The 10,100-nt window shown below is 33.9% G+C and overlaps 1 protein-coding gene across 2 annotated transcripts in view; it reads left to right on the forward strand.

Annotated features, from left to right (window-relative positions):
* Positions 1-10,100, forward strand: part of TANK (TRAF family member associated NFKB activator) — a 136,940-nt gene that overhangs the window by 99,577 nt on the left and 27,263 nt on the right. The window contains exon 10 of one of the 2 annotated variants that reach the window (XR_013762531.1): positions 4,721-5,085. The exons of the other annotated variant lie outside the window; for it this stretch is intronic. The gene's annotated coding sequence lies outside the window, so the exon portion shown is untranslated. Of the gene's footprint in view, positions 1-4,720; positions 5,086-10,100 lie in introns of those variants that run through there. 2 annotated transcript variants of the gene reach the window in all.

Consider the following 10,100-nt stretch of genomic DNA (forward strand, 5'->3'; position numbering starts at 1 on the left):
TCCTTTCAAATATTATTAGTTCTAAAAAATTGAATTTTGAAAGGAGATATTCAATGCACTTAAAAAAGGGGTCTGTAATTTACAAAAAAAAAATTCTCAAAGGACAGTTGGGAGGAACTGTGACACCCTTTGCTTTCAGTCATCTGAAGCACTATTTCTTCTGTGTGTTTGTGTAGGAGAAAGAAAGAAAGGGAGAGAGAAGAGAATTAAGAAAAAATAAATGTTGGTTTTCAAAAATATAATATAAACCTGTCAATGAATCTAGAGAACATCATAAGAAATGTGTTTTGGTAGAAAGCAAGAATGAAGGGGTCTTGTTTGTGTTTAATTATCTGTCTGTGGTTCGGTGAAATGCATGTATATATATGGAAAGTTCACTCAAACTAGCTTATTCACAACTCACAATCCACTGTGTAAGTTTCATGTAAGAAAGCAGTGCATTTGTAATTATAAATGGTCAATTAATCCTTCCAAAAACAAAAAATATCCTTTCTAAACCACTGATACTATTCACAGATTTTATTTTGACCAACTGAAGGCCTGCTCCTTCTTTGTTTTATTCATCTTTACCTGATTAAACATCCTTCACTGCTTAGAAGTCTTCCAATAGTTTCTACACTTTTTATTATATTACTCCAACCATTAATAACTTCAGATCGGTGTGGTTGCCACGCCTATAATCCCAGTGACTTAGGAGGCTGAGACAGGAGGATCACAAGTTCAAGGCCAACCTCAGCAACTTAGCAAGGCCCTAAGCAACTTCGTGAGACCCTGTCTAAAAATAAGAAATATAAAGGGTTGGGGATGTTGCTCAGTGGTTAAACACCCCTAGGTTCAATCCCCAGTACCAAAACAAACAAAAAACTTCATTGCAAGACCAATAGGTTGTCAAAGTGTATTGATTACTATGTTCATTTTGAATACCCCTTGAAGTGTTCTTCCCATTGAAGCAAGAGAGATCAACCAATTTATTAATAATTTTTTTATTTACTTATTCATTTGAGAATTCAGAGTACATCACTTGACAACTTTTTTTTTTGGCCATGATCTTCTGCTAATTCCATTGTAGTGTCATCTTCTTCAACTGTGAGCAGGGCCTTGTTGCACACTACATTACAGCTGTCCTCTGGAGGCTAGCCTTGGGACACACCCACCTTCATTTGTGAGTGTCAGAGCAATCCATTTAGAGGAGAGTATAAACAAAAATGACAACTTTGCTTTCATGGCCATAGAAACACCAGTGCATGTAGAAGTATGAACAATGTGGAAATAATGTAGGATGTCTTCTATTTCAAAAGCCAGTTTAGTTTTATATTATTTTATCATTTGTGCAAGCTTTCACTACTTTTTCTAAAACAAATAAAAAATGGTATCAATGGACTCCACAGTGAGAATTGACAATGACTCCTTTCAACCCCATCTATGAGGAGAGAATCCTTATGATTCACTCACTTCCCAAAAGGATCCACCTTTTAACATTATGAATTTTGGGGGTACACCAGAATTCAACCATCACAAACCAACAAGCTTTTAGTGGTATTTACCTCTGAGACAGAGGAGGTATATTGGTGATTGTCTTTTAAGATGTGGGAAAGAGCTTTCATTTTTTCCTCTAATAAATTGGGATATTGTTTTGATTTTTAGCAAGCATACATTTTTACATTTAATAGTTAAATAAATCTGATTTTACCACAATACTTCTTTACATAGAGGAAAAATTTCCTGACAATTTTTAAAGTAAAACAAAGAATCTTTACTATCTGTCTTATTTTGCTATTCCTCCCTTTACACATTCCATTACAAAGTAATATAAAGCAAAACAACAACAACAACAAAAAAAAACTCTTAAAAACAGAAAGAGGAAAATAAATAAAGATATGCTGAGATATGTTTCACTTAGATTATGTCCCTCTCTTTGTTCAGGGACAAAAGAGCAACTTTCTATTTATCCCAGTGATAGATACTATTTTAAAAGAAGAAGGAGAAGGAGGAGGAGGGGGAGAGGGGGTGGAGGAGGAATAAAGAGGGAAGGAAAGAGGAAGAGGAGGGGAAGGAGGAAGACAGAAAGAAAGAAAAAAGAAAAACCAATGAGAAGAACCTGGAGTGTTGGTTCTCTTACTAAGGTTATAGGTGGATACAGTTGACCATTCATTTCAGCCAAAAAGGTAAAGATGAAATGCATTCAAATGTGTTTGAATTAGCAAATACATCTCATGTTAACATTTTATCTGTTGTTTTATATTGAATAATATATGGCTGGATTAATTTTCTTTTTAAGTATATCTTATTTGAATGTCAGTAGATATTGATACATATAAATGTTTGCTCTGTCTTTTTTCTCCTTTGTGGTACTGGGGATAGAACCCAGGGCCTCATATGTACATTCCCAGTCTTGTTTCCAATTTGTAATTGCAGCTCTCATACAATGTATTCTTTATCGCTGAAATTAAGTCTTATCCATGCCTTTGCATTTACAATATAAGAACTACAAAAGATATGACTGGGCAAGGTGTTGCAAACCTGTATGTAATCCCAGCAGCTCAGGAGGCTGAGACAGGAGAAACTCGAGTTCAAAACCAGCCTCAGAAACTCAGTGAGACCCTGTCTCTAAATTAAATACAAAAATATGCCTGGGGATGTGGCTAAGTAGTTGAGTGCCCCTGAGTTCAATCTCCAGTACTCACCAAAAACAAAAACAAAAACAAAAAAACAACTACAAAAGACATAACTTATCTCTTATTTCTTACCCTCTACCTTCCCATATACTTGTATATAGCCTAAAACTTAGCTTAAAATTATTTTTGTATCTATTTTATTGTGAGAAATAGTGAATAAGAAATGCTGATACATAGTAAGAAATTGCCCTCCAAAGAAAGTAAATTATTAAAAAGTTACAAAGGCTTGAATGTACTGGTTCTATGTAAACTCTCACTAGATTTTAGGTACAGGTTTTGATCTCCATTTTAAAAAATTCCGAATATCTAAGCCAAATCTGTCATTATTGTCTCTGAAGCACAAGTTACTGTTAACAGAGTTCTTTCTTAAAAAGAGGAAAGTTTTTCTTGTTTGTTTATTATGATTGAAGGGCCCCCACTTAAGATCATTTTAAGCTGACATCTAACATAGACTATTAAGAAGAAAATTCAGGCATCACCTAACCCATTTAACCTCTACAGAATCTGTTCTGGTCAGCCCAAGAACTAAATAATAACCAAGTAATCATTTCCTAAAACTTACTTCTATTTTATAAATGTAAAGGTATTTTGCTAATAAGATGGAACCAATGATAGTTAATGATAGTTCCAGCTAATGATAGTTACCCCCTTTTGCTCTAATGACTTAGAAATAGCCACCTATTTTCCCAGCAAGGAAAATTTTTAACTAAACGAAGTAGAAAATAAAGCTTCTTTCATGCATTTTTCTGTAAAAGCATTCCAAGGGAAAAAGTAAGCAAACCAAAACCTTAAAGCAGGGAAAATGCATTGAGAATTGAGAAATTTTTGTGTGTTTTTAATCATTCAAGTTATTTCTTCATTCTTTAAATCTAACCCTCTTTTACTTCTAAAAGAGTTGCATTTCTAAAGTCTATGGAAAATGGAGACATTGTTGCAGAATAAGCAATAAAAAACGCTAATGATACACAAAATGTGAAAAAGCCTACTTAGGTCTTAATAGTCTAAGGACATTGCTCTCTTCTTACATTCTGTTTTCTCACCACCCACCACCTCCTTGTTCCTTGTTTAATCAGTAAAGCCATCCTTTTTTTATTTTTTATTTTTTTATTTTATTTTATTTTATTTTTTTAGTTGCAGACAGACACAATACCTTTGTTTTATTCATTTATTTATTTTTTAATGTGGTGCTGAGGATTGAACCTAGTGCCTCACATGTGCCAGGCAAGGGCTCTACCCCACCCCACCCCACCCTTTTTTTTTTTCTTTTTTTCTTCCTGGTACTGGGATTTGAGCCCAGGGCTTTATGCATACCAGGTAAGTGTTCTAGCATTGAACATTTGCCCAATCCTTTTAAAATTTTTATTTTGAAATAGGGTCTTGCTAAATTGCTGAGGCCTTGAACTTGTGATCATTCTGCCTCCATTTCCTAAGCAGCTGGCATTACCGGCACTGGTCATCTCACCCAGTCAGTACTACCATCTTTATTGAGCACCAACAAAATAAGTGATGCTTGTAAGTGAGTTTAAGTATAGTTCAAATTTTTAAATAATTTATGGTCTTATAGGAGAGGCAAGATGATCTAAAAATGACTTCACTTAAAATAAGCTAATAGGATTATTTATTCTAGATATTTACTTGTAGGTCTGTTAACAATATAGATATTTGTGAGCATCTATTACACATTTACATATGAACACATTTGCATGAAAGGGAGGAAGTGATCAATTTTTCTGTATTAATTAAAGATGGCTTCTGAAGAAAATGTAGTTGGCTGAAAATTCCATGCTTGTAATGAACCAAAGGACTACTTGAACATTTTATTTCCAGAAACTGCAGTGTTGTCATAAGAATGTATGTTCTCTAAGAAACAACTAAATAAATACATGGATAGTATGTAACATATATAATACACTCATGATTATAGTCTGTTCACCTGAAAAGAAATTTTTCTTTTGAGTTTTTTTTTTCCAAACTGAATTCTGATGAACTAGAAGTAAGTTAATATATAAAGAAAAATTCTTTCTGTTTTCCACTTTCTTATACAGTTTGATAACTGACTTATACTTTAGGACTATTTTTCACACAAACATAAGCAATGCGTACTGAAGGAAATGTCTGTGCTGTCAGCAGGAACAGAATTTTAAATTACTAGCATAACCAGTGCTCATGTCACCTTCACTCAAAGGAGGTAAGAGCAGGATAAATGCATCCAGTTTCTTGAAGCCTACATTTATCTTTCTTTGATGACTTTGGAAATGTTATAGTTTTTAAAAATTAATAGAGTAAAAGGCTTATATTTACTTGTATGTATCATAAGAAAGAATGAGACTGAAGCTATTTTTGCTTATTTGTTTGTTAGACTTTGTTTTTGTAGCAATCGAGCTCCAATAAATCTTCTCCAAATGATTCACTTCCTGTCTTTGGTGAAGTGTGTTGGGATACCATTTTGATATTACTTCTACTGAAGATATGTCCATAGTACTTAAAAGTTCAAATGCTCTTGAAGGAGCTATCTAGCACAACTGTGGTTTAGGATATGTAAACTACCTGCAATTAAATAAGAAAAAAAAATTTTTTTAATAACAAAGTGGGAAAAGTATTCTGAGTTCCATCTGAAAGTTAGTCCATTTCTCTTCAGAATAGGATGGACAATTAACACTTTTTTTTTTTTTTTTTCAATTTTTCTGGATTAAATTAGTAACAAGCCAAGCCACCAAAGTGGTTTTCCTTTGAGAAGTTCTGTAAAGACATTGGGTTATTTTGCCCAACACTTTTGGCTGTGGTCAACTCATGGTTATACTCTGAACTTGGCTGTTACATGACCTTCATGGTCTAATTTTTAAGGTTCTGAGGACTGGAGCTTTCTCTACGTTCCAGGGAAGACAGTTCTGTAGGGTAGCCCCTCTAATTATTTAAGGTAGGTCTTCCTTTCTTTAAAATAGCTAGAATTCAAGTTTGAAAAGCAGCTACTGCGTAAGCAGGCTGACTTAAACTGACAAAAGCAAGGAAATTCTGGATCCATACTTCACCTTCCACCCCTTGACCCCACAAACCGCCATATTAGCGTGATCACACCAAAATACCAGCTTGTGTTTACAGTTGCAGTCCTCCTGATGGCGGACGGGCGCGTGTACACGAGCACTCGCTCTGTGTGCACTGAATAGGATCACGATCCGGAGAGCTGAAAATGTAAACACAAGCTGGTATTATGGTGTGACTGGCGGTTTGTGGTTCTTTGTTTGAATACTTTAAAAATGGGCACCCTGGCAAGAACAAAAGAGGCAGAAAGCAGAACTGCTCTTAAATGGCTTCTCTCGTCTTTGTCCCTCCTCAGGTAGACCCAAAATAACTTATGCATTTGATGGGGTCCCGCGGAACCATGTGTTTTTGCTTGTTTGGCTACACTTCAACGCAACAGTTTTGTTTTCAAATGCAGGTCGTTAGTACTCTGCCTTTGGTAGTTTAAAATGATTTCCTGAGTACCCTCAAGCACTGAACTTCTCCAGTTATTTGTATCAATATCGCCCATGTTGCAAATTCATTGCAAGGTTTGATGTGTTTAAGCAATAACCTAAACACCTTGTGTGGTCCATTAAGAATATTTGCAAACTAGCAATGATTCTTTTAAACAAAATGAAGATTAGTGCCAACAAAACCCTTATCAGACAACATATCTACCTACAGCTCTTACACTACTCCGGTCATTGATTTTTAAAGTGAAAATGTTGAACTCCAGAGAATTGTAAAGGGTAAAGGAGTAAAAACTAAAATTATTATTTAGTCCACTTGTTTCCTCTGCAGTGATTGTCATTACTCCATGTTAACACTAAATGAATTTGATTGTCGGCCTCTCCACTGTGAACTTTGATTCTGAAATCAATTTATCTGTAGGTTGTGTATATTCCCATATTATTTCAGGGGAAAAATTAAGATATATAAAGAAGGAGGTCAATACAGTTGTGATTACACTTGGTGGTTAACACATCGTCTTTTTTTTTTTTTTCAATACTGGGGATTGAACCCAGAGGTGCTCTGTCACTGAGCGCCTTCCCATCCCTTTTTAATTTTTTCTCACAAAGTTGTCCAGGCTAGCCTTGAGCTTTCAACAATCTGCTTTAACCTCCTGGGTAGCTGGATTAAAGGGTGCCCCACTGCACCTTGCATGTTGTCTTGTTTCTTAAAACAGAATTCTCCCTTTGGAATTAGGAATATTATGGCTACTAAAAATCAGTAGCTAAAGGAACAGTGAGTAGTTTGGCAAATCTCTTTTCTTAAATAAAAGTTACAAATTGATTTTGCACCTAGCAAAGCAACCATTCACTACTGTAAACTTATTTCTGACAACTGTTTCTTTTAGAATCAAATAAGTAATTGAAAAACAAAAGTGATTTTCTCAATACAGTTGAAAAGTAGTTAATGTAAAGACATACATACAAACAACTCAATGGCCGTAGACAGTTTTGATGTAGACTGCAGATTTAATAAAGGAATAAGAGGAATCTTAGCTTGGGACATTTTAATGAAATGCCACTCAAATAGAAGCAAGTGATTCAAAAAGTGTTGTCAGTCACTTTAGACTGAAAAGAAATAACAGGAAATAGCTTTTAAGATATCAAATAATTTGCACTAAAATGCTATACTATAGCACCTTGCCTTTGAATAGGCCTTGTTTGTTTAAAACATACGTACTTGATCACTTCATGAAACTGCACAACTTCCTTGACCTTTACCATCTTGCATCTTGATTATCTCTCCCCATGTGAGATCTCTCACCAAGACAGCTTGCACACATTTCACAAATATATAATAAAAGAACCACCTGTATATATCAATACTGACAGATCCAGATCATCTTATTTTCACATAAGATATTTTCAGGCTCAATTGAAAAAAAAAATTAAGGAATAAGTAGATTTCCTGGAAGGGTGATTCTTACACTTAAACATTTTAAGAACAACCATATGAAACTTTTAGAGATTCAGTATCTGATAATATGTTCAGATATACAAATAATTAATGTATAAAGAATTGACATTTTCCAAGGTTTATCCCCAATATAAACTCATATCTTGTGAGCTATATTTCATCTTTTGGAGAAAAAAAATCTAAGCTACAGGAATTCATAGTTGTAACCTTTAGCTTTTAGTTTTAGAGATTCTTAAAAAGTTCTTCATTTCAGATATGTGATTGAAATTTTGCAGGATGATTCAAAACCCCTATGACCCTGCATGTATCCTTATTATTCCTTGTAATTTGCATTGGTTCATCTGCTTTCCTTAGCTACCTCATCCTATTATAATCTGTTGATAATAAAATAATATAAACATGGTCTTTTAGGTTAGAAGTTCTTTGGCAAATTTATCTTGTGGAAATCCTCCAAGAGAAGTAAAATGAAAGTCATGAAAACTGCAGCAATGCTCCAACTTTACATCTCTAAACAGTAACAGTTTAAAAAAAGATGAAAAAGTTCAAGAGCTATGTAGGTGGTGATGACTGGACAACAATACAAATGGCTAAATGGTCAGTTTGACCTTATAACTATTTTATCAAACTAAAATGGGTTAAGATTAATTTGAATGAGAAATTAGGGACAAACTTTAAGAACTTGTCCTGCAAAAAGGAAAAAAAAAAAAAACAAAGAAAGAAAGTATAATACCAATGCAAACATTCTTCCCAAATCATTGGAGCAAATACTTAGGAATGTTTGCCACTGGAGCTCATTCAAACAAAATTATCATGTAAAGTAGTCAAAAGACAATATTACAATAAGATAAGATCCATTAAATATGCCTTATTCCCTCCTTCCTATTTTTTTTTTCCAAAGTGACCGACTTTTTTTTCTAGGTTGTATTTTTTTAAAAAGCCCATGCACAGAACATGTAACTTATCTGTATGACTATAAAAGTGAGAAGGAATAAAGTAAAAAGAAGTGAAAATAACAGTGCCTTAAATACTAATGAATTTTAAGTAGTTGAATTTTTAAAAGTAAACTCTAAGTCATACTTTCGGGCCTACTTTCCCACTTTTTAATAGCTTTCTAAAAAAACTCCAACCTTGAAGAGCATGCGGTTAGAAACATGGAACAGTGAGGCTAGGCTTAGTCACAGAACTATTTCAATGCGAGCTGCTTCTATTTTTGGTGTCCTACGGAGAAACAGAATTAGAATGTTCTAACCTCTGTTCATTCTGTAGGTGAGAGTATTAAGCTGACTATTTAAAAAATTGGGGGAGTGGTTCCTTTCTAGTCAGTATTTCTCATGTTTTAGTTATTAGGTGGTTATTTTACTGAACTACAGAGTATTGAGGACAATTAATTTCATATTCATAATTCACTCCAAATTCCCCAAGACAGGTTACCATGGATGTAGCCACATGTAAACCACATCAAGGATGTGGTTTCTGTCTTGTACTCATACTGTACTGCTAGGTTTGTGTCCTGGTTGCATGGTGTTTATACCTTTTCATTATCTAAGAGCACCATTACATAAATTTATAGAATCTCAGAGCCAGAAGAATTTTTAATTCACTGGTTCAAGAACCAAATGCTTGGATTTCTTCAGGTACTTACATAGCCTTAAGCATCAGTAACCCTTTTGATAACAATACTATTACTACTGTAGTACATATACTTGGGAAAAGGAGAACTAATAAGCCAGGAATAAATTATTACTTCTTCATCTTCAAAATATGCATCCTATTGAGGACGTAAAGAAATAACCCATATAAGGACACTTAGCATAGTGCTAGAAATACAATGTGTACTTAAAAAGTATTATATTTAAATCCACTTCTATCATCTTCCTTTTCTTTTTGTTTAAAGTGTCCAGTGCTACTTCATGTCATGTAGTTGTTTTGTATCTGGTTGTTGTTATTATGTTAAGCTTGGGGTTGCTGTAGTGTCCTTAGTCTAACCTTATGGCATATACCTAATTCACGTTTTTTTAAATAAAAGAAAACTGATGATTCTTCTATTATATGCTAGATTCTTGTGGTGTTAGGGATTTGGCTATGTCAATGTAAATTTGCATAACTATTTACTAGTTCATTTAGTCACCCTTACTTGCTCTAATGCTAAAGCTCAGTCAGAAACTGTAAATATCACCAGAAATTTTAGAATAAATTCTTATGTTTTCAAATGCAAGGTTCCTTTTCTAGTTCCTGCATACCTCTTGATTGACTAGATACTGGGGAGTAGGAAACACTATGAACTTGTATACCTAAAATATCCCACATCTATTTTATAATTTCATATTTTGATACCAAAACCCAAAACAAATGTTTTCTCTTGTAAAACTGCATTCACATAGGTATAGTCTTTGAGTTATGTTTTCAAATGTTCTTAAAGATTTCCAGTTCTTGCGATTGTGATTATTAAAGCAATCTGATCAAAAACAGTTTTGTTGAAGATAAATTAATTCAAATTTT

The sequence above is a fragment of the Sciurus vulgaris genome, assembly GCF_902686455.1.
Source record: "Sciurus vulgaris genome assembly, chromosome: 3".
Taxonomy (NCBI): Eukaryota; Metazoa; Chordata; class Mammalia; order Rodentia; family Sciuridae; genus Sciurus; species Sciurus vulgaris.